This window comes from Myotis myotis, unplaced genomic scaffold, assembly GCF_014108235.1.
Source record: "Myotis myotis isolate mMyoMyo1 unplaced genomic scaffold, mMyoMyo1.p scaffold_m19_p_3, whole genome shotgun sequence".
NCBI lineage: Eukaryota > Metazoa > Chordata > Mammalia > Chiroptera > Vespertilionidae > Myotis > Myotis myotis.
The window spans coordinates 178814803-178827033 of record NW_023416335.1 but is presented as its reverse complement, the minus strand read 5'-3'; the positions used below and the strand labels follow the sequence as shown (position 1 = coordinate 178827033).

The following is a 12231-nucleotide window of genomic DNA, read 5'->3' as shown; positions in this document are numbered from 1 at the left end:
TCCACTCTCAACTATTTGTAAAAGCTCTCCTTTTGTTTCTGTCATAATCGTGTCTCTTTTTTATTAGCACTTTAAACATGTACCATACTTTTGCATTATCAGATATGATGCGATTAATAATGTTTGTAAAACACTTTAAAGCATATTTTAAATACAGCAAGCACATCCATCCACAGACTAAGGAACATGAAGGCACTCACCAGGCAGAGTTTCCAGAGTTGGGCTCTGGGGCGCGTATTTGTTCCCATCTGGACAGTTGTGATGGGAAAGCTCAGAAGTGGAAGGGTCAGGTTTCCTGTTGCCTTTCCTGCTAGACTTTGTGAAGCATGATTCCTATTTAATTGTCCACCAACTTTTAGCTCTTTGATGGTAGGAACTTGTCTGATTCTCATTGGATCCTTGGAGTGTGGCACTGTTAGTTGTGCTAGCTAGTGTTTATAACCTCAAGGGGAACCAGGCTAAACTGCCTCCAAGCATTTAGCTGTGCAGACTAAACAGAGTTGGGAATACAGCTGACTAAAATATTCATATTACATGGACGGCTGAGGTGGTACTGAACTCCAGATGGTTAGGTTTTACTTGGCTTCAACAAATAGTAAGTACCTATCATGTTCAGGAGTAGAATCTGTGGAGGACATGAGGAGGGGTGATGTGGTCTGTGATTTTGGAGAGGTTATTATTGAGCAATGAGAATGCTATAAGTATGCTATAGTATATAATTTTATCTATATACTAGTGGCCCAGTGCACGGATTCGTGCACATTGAGAGGAAATTAATTAGAAGGTGGCCGGTGGGATGGGACTGGGTGAGACAGACCGGACATGCCCTGGAGTCAACCTCCCACAGTCCCTCCCCTGCTGGCGTCACCTGGGGCAGCGCTGTGGCTCGAAGGGTGTCTGCGGAGTGAGTGGGTCCCTCTGGCAGATGGGATCCCTCGGCCTGGCCTGCAGGGATCGAGCTGAAACCGGCTCTCCAACATCCCCCAAGGGGTCCTGGAGTGCGAGAGGGCACTCTGCAAAGTTGCTGTTGCTTGGCAGCTCCTGTGGTGAGCATCTGCCCCCTGGTGGTCAGTGTGCCTCATACCTACCAGCCAGTTGGTCGGTTGGAAGGTTGCTTAACCTTTCATATATATAGATATAAAAGCCTAAGCAACCACCATTTGACCATTCAACTGGTAGCTATGATGTGCATTGACCACCAGGGGGCAGACGCTTAATGCACAGGCATGGAAACATGGAACAGACTGATGAATCTCAGACTGATTAACCAAAGATCTTATATGCATGCTAGAGGCCCGGTGCACGGATTCGTGCACTGGTGGGATTCCATGGCCTGGCCTGCACCCTCTCGCAATCCGGGACCCCTCGGGTGATGTCAGACTGCTGGTTTTGACCCGATCCCCGCAGACCAGGCTGAGGGACCCTGCACCGGGCCTCTAGTAAATATATAAAGCAGAGTATGAGGAGATAATGGCTAAGTGATTTAAAGGGTAAAAGTATTCACTACAACAGTATCCTATATAATAAAGGTGTAATATGCAAATTGACCGAACAGCAGAACGACCAGTCGGCGGGGGGGAGGGGGGGGCAGCGAGCAGGTGGTTCCAGGCCAGCCAAGGCACATGCCAGCAGGCAGAGGGAGGTTGGGGGGTGGGGGGGTAACGCTGACCACTCATTGGCTGGCACCATCCCCTGATTGGCCTGCCCAATCACCTCCTGCAGAGGGAGGCCAGACTGCGGCTTAGGCCCACTCCCACTAAGCTATCAGTCGGACATCCCCTGAGGGCTCCTGGACTGCGAGAGGGTGCAGGCTGGGCTGAGGGGCCTCCCCCTTCCCTCCTCCCCCCCAGTGCACAAATGGACATTGGAAACATGTAAATGGTTGATAGCAGGGCATTGGTTAAGTAAATTATGGTATAGGCACTCGGTTGACTGTTATACAGCCATTAAAAGTGTTAATGGCACATTTATAGTAGTTTGGGTAAATTTATATATTTTTATGTTAGGTGAAGTGTCAGAATATAAGCTTATACAGTGTGACCACAATTTTTTTTTTAAATGGGCATACCACAAGGAAAAAAAGCACCAGGAAGAAAAGTACAGCAAAGTATAAATATTGTGTCTTACTTCAAGTGTATGATACTATATATGTACACTTGTATATATCTAGGCATCTGTGAACGTAGGTAGGGCAAAAGTAGGTATACAGTTGTTCATATGGAAAACAATACAATAATTGATAAATAATACAAGAGTAAACTGTTTCTCATATTCACAGTTGTAAACCTTCTTTTGTCCCACCCTGTATGTACATATATGTGTACATATCATAATTATACACTTCATTGAATTTTCACACACTGAACATACGCATGCAATAAATGCCTAGGTTAAGAAATAGGACATTATCTGCATTCCCACAGCCCCTCCCCCCCATGTTCCTAGCTTCTAATGGCATTCTTAAATTTTGGAATCATGTAAATGGACTCATACAGCATGTACTACCTTGTGTCTGATTTTTCACACTCAGCGTTATCTGATTCATCCATATTGCTTATAGTTGTAGATTGTTCATTCTTATGGATGACTTAATCTTACGCCTTCATGTTTTTAATGTCTTCCACATTTTCTGTACTGAGCATGTATTTTATAACCAAAAAGATTATTTGTTTTTTTAAAGAGGCCAAGGCAATTTTGTTTGTAAAGTGCTTGAGTAGATTCAGTTGGCCAATGCGACGCGTGACGGAGAGTAAGTTGGGGCTGTGCGGAACTGTGCCCTGCAGTGCCGTGTGAACACAGCAGGAGAGCAAGATTCTATCTGAGCTATCATTTAGTAGTCATGGGACTGTGATGAGTCCGTCAGTCCCTTTGATCCTCCGTTGGCTCATCCATTCTTCAGCTGGGTGTGATGGTATCTTCCTGAGATGATACTTGGCCATGAGGATTAACTTGAGACAGTGAGTGAGAAGGTCTGCCAGATGGTGAGATCCTTTACTTAAAAGTCTGAGTTAGAGAGGATGGGGCCCAGGGAGGGAAGTTATGTCCAGTTGCCATTAATTTTCTCTATGAAATGAGGGGAGTTGGTTATTTGTAAATGAAAGCACGTGGCTTTGAGGTGGGGGTTTGAGCAAGCAGAGAAGCCCTGGGGCAGGCAGCCCTAGGTGCTCAGTGAGAAGGGGCCAGAGAGGATGGAGGAGAGCTCAGCAGGGCTAAAGCCCGTCTGAGATTGGAGCGAGGACGTCCATGTGGTATGTTGGTTCCCCCCCAGGATATTTGTTTATTGTGTCTTATTTGTACTAATATTAAACAGTTTTTCCTGACCATGCCAATGGAATAGGTAGAAACAGAAAGAAAAGGGAAGAAGGAAAGCCCAGCTGACGCACGAGAAATGCCTAATCTACAAAGACAACACTATTTAAAGGAAGTGTTGTCACTGTTGAGATCACCTGATTTAAAATGTCAGTGGGAGTGTTACAGGAGTCCATGGTGGTCTGGAACTTCAGGTATCTTTTTCCAAGGATATTTACACTAAAAAGCAGTGCTAAGATTTTAGTCCAGACCACAACAGCCTACAACATGTGCAGGAAACTTTTACTAATATTTTCTAACTCTGAGAGTCCTAAAATCACTAGTAGTTTTAGATCCTTTAAGTCAAGCATGTCAAACTCGCGGCCCACAGGCCGCCTGCCTCGTTTATATGGCCCGTGTTAGCCTTTGAGTTGGACGTGCTTGCTTTAAATAGTACAGGGCTTGATGGCTCAGCTTGTAACTCCATTCGTTGCTGGTATTGTTTCTATGGGAATAATATTCAACTGCGGTGAAAACTGCTGGGGCTGCACTCCAAGCTTGTCTGCCTTTTCCAAACACAGTGATGGATAAGCACTCTATCTTGAACCCAATGTGGAGAGGTTAGCTATTTGTAGATAAAAGATGTTGGTAGATTGGGTGGCGCCTTTACTCATCATTGTTCCATTCAAACAGTATCTGTTGAGTGCCTGTGAGCTGGATATGACAAAAAAAAAATTTTTTTTAAGTCTTATCTCCCTGATACTTTTTATCTAGGTCATGCATTTAAAGAAGTACTTTTTGGAATGTGATAATGGATAAAATGTAGGTGTGCGTTCCTGGGGTGGGGTTGGAAGTGAGAGCTTCTGGAAACATGTCCCTAAGTCTGCGGAGGAACTCGGGAAGGTTTAGAGGGAAATTCACTCAAGCTAAAACTTGAGAATGAAAAGGCATTTTCTGGGTGGGTACTCCATACAGATAAAACAATAGGCACGAAGCCACAGTATCTAAGGAGAACAAGGTCTGTTGAAGAACTACAAATAGTCTCGATATCACCAATCTCCTCAGTAGCGGGATGGGGAAGGAGCCAAGGTGTGGAATAACCCCCCCCCCCCCCCCCCCCCCGCCTCCCCCGGCTTACCGGGGAGAGAGGAGGAGGATGTCACATTGTCCTAAAGTTTGTTAAGTTTTCTGCTGATTGGGTATGAGGAGCACAGTTATTCTGTCTCTGTCCTGAATTAAGATGTCTGCTTATTCAGATTTTACATTAGGAAATGTTGAGATGGTTTTATAATTAACTAAGGCTTGGAGTACTGCTCAGTGTCTTCCAGTTCAGTGTATTGAGATCACCTTGTTTACATTCAGCCACAAACATTTATAAAGCCCATGCTATGTCAAAAGGAATTATACTTGCTGTGGGTGGTTTTACAAAGATAGGAATGGGCCTCTGCCTTTCAAGAAAGCCTAAAATGATTAGTCGGAGATCATTCAGCAGTGAAGGTTCAAGGTGAGATTAGAAGCAGCAACTTCATGACCCCGTTTGGTCCAGGGTCCTGTTCCCTCCATGACATCATTATGCCGGGCGGGGCCTTCCACTTGAGTGATTCCAACTACCAGTGAATGCATGGCAGCCATGCTGTTATGGTTTCTGTGAGATGTTTGCTTGGGTTCCTCCCTGTTGGGTGTGACTTAAGTATTTTGAAATGGCCGAGATTGTGGGTTATCTATAATCATTACACAGAGAAACTAACTGGCCTTTATGGGAGTTTGCCCATAACCTTCTTGTTACTTATTTTTTTCTCCACTTAAGAACAACCTAATTTCTTATGAGCCTCTTTCATTCAACTGATTATTTTTGGAGTGTGTGTTTTTCCTGGAAGTAATCCACCCAGTCATTGGAGATTTTATTCTTGACTTCATATATTTAGCAGGAATATTATTTTTCACCTTTCAGATATTCATAAATTAAAGTAATTAAATTAATAATTTTGTGAATCATTTTTAAGCACTATGACTTACTAAGTTAAGTGCACAACTGCAAGTATTTGTTTTAAAAACTAAGAATCTTGCTTAACAAATACAGGTGACTTGAACATGTGGGCTTGAACAGTCTGTGCGGGTTGACTGAAAAAATCTGTATATAGGTGGCCCCGTGCACTTCAAACCAACATTGTTCATGGGTCAGCTATATACACCTTAACTTTGTCAAGAGCAACAGAGGTGACCTTTCTTTTTTTCCCCTTTTTTAAAAAATATATTTTTTATTACTTTTAGAGAGAAGAAGGGAGAGGGATAGAAAGATAGAAACATCTATGAGAGAGACACATGAGAGAGACACTGCCTCCTGCACACCTCCTACTAGGGATCAAGCTTGTGCCCTGACTGGGAATCAAACCAGAGACCACTTGGTTCATAGGTTGATGCTCAACCACTGAGCCACACCAGCTGGGTCAGAATTGGCCTTTCAGAAGTCATGATTAAGAACAACTAAGTTAGCCTTAGCTGGTTTGGCTCAGTGGATAGAGCGTCGGCCTGTGGACCAAAGGGTCCCAGGTTCGATTCCGGTCAAGGGCACATGCCCAGGGTTGCGGGCTCAATCCCCAGTGAGGGGTGTGCAGAAGGCAGCCAATCAGTGATTCTCTCCCATCATTGATGTTTCTATCTCTCTCTCCCCCTCTCTTCCTCTCTGAAATCAATAAAAATATATTTAAAAAAAAGAACAACTAAGTTATATGTGTAATATTTTCAACAATAAAGAGTAAAACAAACAAAAAAGAACAACTAGGTTGTGAGGCAGCTTATAGGATGGGCAAAAATACTGATTTTTATAAGTAAGAACCACTGATGCCAAATTCTAACCTGTAGAATTCCTATAGAGACCTGGTGATGTTGGCCCCAGGAGGGTTTTGGAGGTGATTGTACCATGTTCCCTTTCAGAAGAGCAGTCACTGAAGAATAGATGTGGAAGTTCACATAGTTAGTGGTAGGACGTGGCTCTAGTACTTGTGACACTCCTTGGGTTAAAATCCTTAGCTGCTCCCTGTTGACAGTAGGATCAGGCCTAAACTCCTCTGGTCTTTGTGTCTCTGGGGGAGTGTGGAGATGGAGGCATTTCCCCAAGTCTCATAAACAAAGGCGCAGAAGAGCAAGTAAACAAAAGTAAGTACTTGTTTATTGGCACTGCGCAAATGCAGTTTGATGGCATTATATCGATGACAGAAGGTTCAGATCTGTCATGGAAATGAAGATGGAACTCTTCTAACATTCTATTTAAAAACACAACAACATGCAATAGACTTTAGTTGAATATGCAGAGGCTTCTGATAGAACCAATCTGGAACACTTCGTTCAGTTCTAAGGTCAAATCAAGTTTGTTTTTTAATTTTTTATTACTGATTTGAGAGAGAGACAGACAGAAGTGCCGAGTTGTTGTTCCACTTAGTTGTGTGTTCGTTCATTGGTTGACTCTTGTATGTGCCCTGACCAGAGGTTGAACCCGCAACCTTGGTGTATCAAGACAACACTTTAACCAACTGAGTACCCAGCAAGGGCCCCATCAAGTTATTTTTAAGCTTCTAAATGACTGGGTCTAGGCCTAAATATAATATCCTTATATATTTGGAAGTCAGGCTGGCCAACCTCATCTGTCTAATAAGAGTACCTGCAGTGGTGGTCACAAAGCCTTCGTACTTCCTCATTCCTATCTTTATTCTTATTTAATATTTTATTATATCGATTTCTGTAATAAATAATAAGCATAAGACCTGTGTGTATGCACATGTATTTGGTGGAGAGGAGATTAAAAAGCAACAGGATGAGGGACTTAAGAAACAGGCACTTAGATAAAACTGATATACAGGTAGGAGGAGGGACATCAAGACCAACATTCTTCAATTTCAAAGTATAATCAAAAGGCTTTAATAATATTGCACATGATTACGGTGCCTTATAGTTTTCATATTACTTTCACATAGACCATTCTTCCACAGTCAGTTTGGTCTTACCCAATTCCTAGGTGTCTTTTGAGGGAGTAGGTAGATAATGGTACCTTCCAAAGAGCTTGAAACAGGTGGCGGTTACCTTCTCTCTCACAACCTCACTGCTAGTTTATAATGAAAGCAAGTTTCCTCTAATCGCACACACATAATTTTTAGATAAATATTCCCTAGCCAGTAGCCCCAACGGGTTGGTACAACCTGGCTGATAAGCTTGAGGAGAGCTCTGATCTTTGTGTTTCAGGTGTTCTGGTGTACATTTCAAGGAGCATTTACTTGAAACGGACAACAGGATGGCAGAGGAAAGGCTGTTGGTCTTTTAGTTGCTATCAGGTCAGGCTGGCTTCACCAGACTCATACTTTGTTCATTCGAGGGTGGAAGGGGCTCTAAAACATTTTAGCATGCCCACATACTTGAATCCTTTCATTTCACCAATATGATCTATTTCTAACATTCATCGTGCTCATTTGCAAGCTGCTGATTGCACCAAAGAACATCCCTCCAGTAGGTAATGGGCAGAGTGTCCCAAAGCGTTTGTCTGTTGTAACCACTCCTGATCGGAGTTACTGCCTAACCTGAAGAGTGTCACAGAATATCACAGGCTGTTTATGCCGAAATGACTCAAAAATAACCGATATTGAAACACATCTAAGCCGTTGAGATATCTAAGGAGGTTACATTGTTATTTGTGTATTTTGTTTGATATAATAGAGATGTGTACTTGTTAGCAGGCACATTAGTTTGAGTTTAGAATAGTCTTCACAAAATGTAGAAAGTGGGTTTGTGGTGATGTTATTTTTGCCCATACTAATGCAGCATGCTTAGAGCATGTGTGTGTTGTATCTGCTTACTGCCTAAATATTTATCAACTTCATACAACCCAGATACTGAGTGACTCTCAGGTATACTTTTCTAAGAAGAAATGAGGGCTAAAGATTTAAAGATTTCTGTTGCCGAGGTAAGGCTAAGGTTTTGACACCCATCCACACATGCATACATACATGTGTGAATGCTATGTGCAGATATTCACACACTCAAGCATATAACAGATGCAGTTTGGTAGTTAAACTTAATATAGATTTTTTTGATAGATTGGAATATATTGCCTATGGAATAAATGTGAGGCATGGGTTGCCTATATATATTTTTCTCCTGAATTTAACTTAAACTTAACCTATATGTACCTATCATCTCTAGCTGTCTCTAAAGGTAGAAATATATTGAAATTTCCACTCTGCTTTCCCACAGGTAGTGGCAGTTGGCACATGTGGCAGTAGCTGAAGACCAGTTAATAGATAAGCTTGTCCTGGAAGCAGGTAGAGTAAGAAGGGAGTAGTCAGGCAACAGGAGGCTCTAACAGCTGGCCCAGGCTGCAGGAGAAGCCAGAGAGAAAAAATGAGAGCAGTGCCCTCCCTGGAAGCAAAGGGGAAAGCCTCAGGAACATAGAGGTAGGTGGACAGCAGGATTGGAGCCGGAAATGGAAGTCAAGGATTTGACTTCTGGCGATGAGATCATTGATGATCGTCTCAAGAAGAGTGAGGAAATGTAGGCTGTTTTTTAAATAATAATGGTTATTTATAATAATATCGGAATGCAGTCTGCCAAGTCCTAAGCACTTTACATGTATCAACTTATTTAAATCTCTCAACAACCTTGAAGAGCCTATACATTTTTTATTCCCCCATTTTACCCAGGCACAGAATAATTTGCCGAAACTCAACATGGGTAGGAAAAGTGAGGCAGAGCCAGGATTCTAACCCACTTTCTGTTTTAACTACCATTCCATGCTGAAGCTTCACTGTGGAGGAGAGAGATTGGGGACTGTTGAGTTCTCTGTGCCCTTGAGGAGTTTTTACAAGGCTAGTGAGGGAGATGAGTCAACAACACGTGCAGTTTTCGGTGCTGTGGTGGAAGTATATCGCAGGTAGTCAGGACACAGGGAAGCAGCGGCCAGTTTTTAATTGTTGGAAGTGGGAGGGGGGAATCAGGAAAGGTCTCTTGAGGAAGGTGACCCTTTAAACTGAGATTCAGAGTGGCTAAATTCAAGAGTGGTGGTTGAATAAGGGATCAATGGGAGAAAAAAGTGGACCTATGTCATACTTTCAACAGTGAGGATTAAAAAGAGTGGTGGTTGAAAAAATTTAGGTATGAGAAGCTGGATTTCAGCAGGTTTACTTCTGTTTTCATCAGACTTTCTACATACCTTTCCCCTGATTAAAAAAACAAAACAAAACACACACACACACACACACACACACACACACAAAACCCTGTTAATTTAAGCAAATATACCAGGTCTTTAAAAGTCTCCAGTGAATTTGTCCTATTTAACTCGCAAATGTGAACACGTTATTGTTATTTGTTTTGGCTAGGTGGGACATTATGTTGTAATACTAGTAATGTAATTACATGCAGCATTCTATTTAGGGAAGGGAAACCAAAGACTTCCCTCACATATTCTATTTTAAGGAAAAGCACACATATGTACAACAAAATGGGCAGTAATTTGGGCTTTAAAAAAAGTAATTAAAAAATAAATGCTGTAACTTGTGGATGAAAAGGGTTGATATAATAAATTCCAAACTGGGCAGGTCATGTGGGTAGTCACACCTCAGGCCAATAACTTCTTTAGAGAAAGGTTTTTAAGCCCTGTCCGTTGTTCTTGTGAATCTAGCTTAACACACCTTCGAAATGCTAGAAGTAATACCCCTTGAGGGCATAACCACCCTCTAGTGAACACATAATCTTAACTATCCTATAATCCAACCTATGTGTAATCTTCCTGAAATTTCCCCCTTAATTCCAAACGCATTAAAGAAGCTGCAGACTGCCATTCTGTGGAGCATTTAAGATCTGGCTTTCCAGCATTGTCTTCAGGTTTGGCTCAAATAAACTCATAAAAATTCTCTACAGGTTTGGACATTCTTACGTTGACACTATTATGCTTCCTATATAGAGTGGGAAAGACCCTTCCTCTGTAATCATTTCTGTGCCTTTCATTGAAAGCACCTTATAAGAAATGAAATTGTTGCCTAAATAAGAACAGGGAATGAGCAAGGGAGTCCTGCAGGCCCCTTCTCAGGGACTGCCTCAGATGTCCTCTCTACTAAGTGGTTATGTGATGTAGCTGAATTTATTATTTCTTGTATGTGTAATAGTTTTGTTACCTATTCTTTTTTTTTTCTTAATGTATTTTTTATTGATATCAGAGAGGAAGGGAGAGGGAGAAAGAGAGAGAGAGAGAAACATCATTGATGAGAGAGAATCATTGATCAGCTGCCTCCTGGACGCCCCCTATTGGGGATCGAGCCCACAACCTGGGCATGTGCCCTGACTGGAATTGAACCTGCGACCCTTCAGTCTGCAGACTGACACTCTCCACCGAGCTAAACCAGCTAGGGCGAAAATTATAACTTTTAAAAACTAAAAATAAATTCCATAAACAAAGTTGTCATTATTATTATTATTGCACTGACTCACTATTGGTTATGTGTGTGTGTGTGTGTGTATATATATATATTTTTATTATTTTTATTTTTATTTTTTTACTTAAATAACTAAGTGGCTATCATGTGCAGGGCTGTGCTAAGCCCTTTACCCACCTTTTCATTTAATCTTTACGACTCTGCAAGGTAAATTTACTTATTTTAATGAGTGAGAAAATAGGCTTGGAGAGATTTTTTTTTTTAACTGCAGAAAGTTAAGGACCCAGTGGGAAAAGCTGGCCTCAGAGTATGAGGCCAACATAAGGAGAAAAAGCCGAAATGAGGGAGAGCAGTGCAAGTGAGCAAAAGAATGAGACATCAGACAGATCAATCAGCCACAACCCCCAGGGCTCTGGGTACGCCATGTGCTTATCATGGGTATGTTTAGCCTGCTGTGTAGTATATGGGGGGTGGGGGTGGTATTTACAAATGCTTTGTGACAGTGTTTGCAAACTCATTACCACAGTAAGGCAGATGGCATTAAGGGGTGAAGTGGGTTGGTTGTGAAGGATGAGTGGTTAGGACCATGGCAAATTAGAGAGTACTTGAATTACCTAAAGGGGGCGGTCCTCACTCAGCTCCTGCTGATTACTGCCCTTAGGAAATGTGGGTGGACCAGCTTTTGGCAAATCTTCAAGCTTTTTTTTGGAGAAGTTATATATTTTGATTTTTTGGGTGATTTCCATCATTTTAAAAACATCAAAAACACTGTGATTATGGATTTGTTTTTAAATTCTATCAGTGTCTTCCTATTAGCTGGTGGGAGTAGGTGAGGGTAGTATTAAGCTTGTAAGCTTGTGAGAGAGGATTTCTTGGTACCTAGTAGCCTCAGCCAGCTACTACTGAGCAGGCAAGGCCGGTAGTTATAAATGCCCTGATTTTAATTTTTGGAGATGTAGATGTCAGACTGTTTTGATAGTCTTGTTGAAAGAATAATTTAAATTCAAGCTAATTTTTTAAATTATGAAATGAGATATTTTAATTCAGTGAATTTTTATATCATTAAAAATCTATTAAAACTTTCAAACTACCGGCTTTAGCAAACTACATTAAACAATGTTTGAGGGGGGATGTTGAAGGATATTATTAGCATATTATCCTATAAATTTAGATTTTGTCCAGCAGGAAAAAGGCAGAAGATACTGAGGCAGGTGCTTCATTAAAAGGAAGAAAGAAAAAAAAAAGGGTGTGTTGTCAGGGTGCCTTTTGCCCTGGTTCCTGGATCCATCCTCCTTCTGGCATAATAGGGCCTTTCCTCCTGGATGGTAAAGTACAGGGTCGGTCACCTGTATAATGTTAATGTGTTGTAGTTGCTGGCGCCTTTCTCATGAAGGTGGAGTCGGGCAGGTGTGCTGCATGGCCTTGCTGCTTCATAACTGAGCTGTAACACTGCTTTGCTGAAGATAGGCTAACCCAGTCCTCACCTTAGAGCAGCGGTCGCCAACCTTTCGGACCTCATGGACCG

The 12231-nt window shown here is 41.9% G+C and overlaps 1 protein-coding gene across 4 annotated transcripts in view; it reads left to right on the top strand.

Annotated features, from left to right (window-relative positions):
- RASSF8 (Ras association domain family member 8) overlaps positions 1-12231 on the top strand; it is a 101872-nt gene that overhangs the window by 8165 nt on the left and 81476 nt on the right. The window contains exon 1 of one of the 4 annotated variants that reach the window (XM_036298047.1): positions 8546-8729. The exons of the other annotated variants lie outside the window; for them this stretch is intronic. The gene's annotated coding sequence lies outside the window, so the exon portion shown is untranslated. Of the gene's footprint in view, positions 1-8545; positions 8730-12231 lie in introns of those variants that run through there. 4 annotated transcript variants of the gene reach the window in all.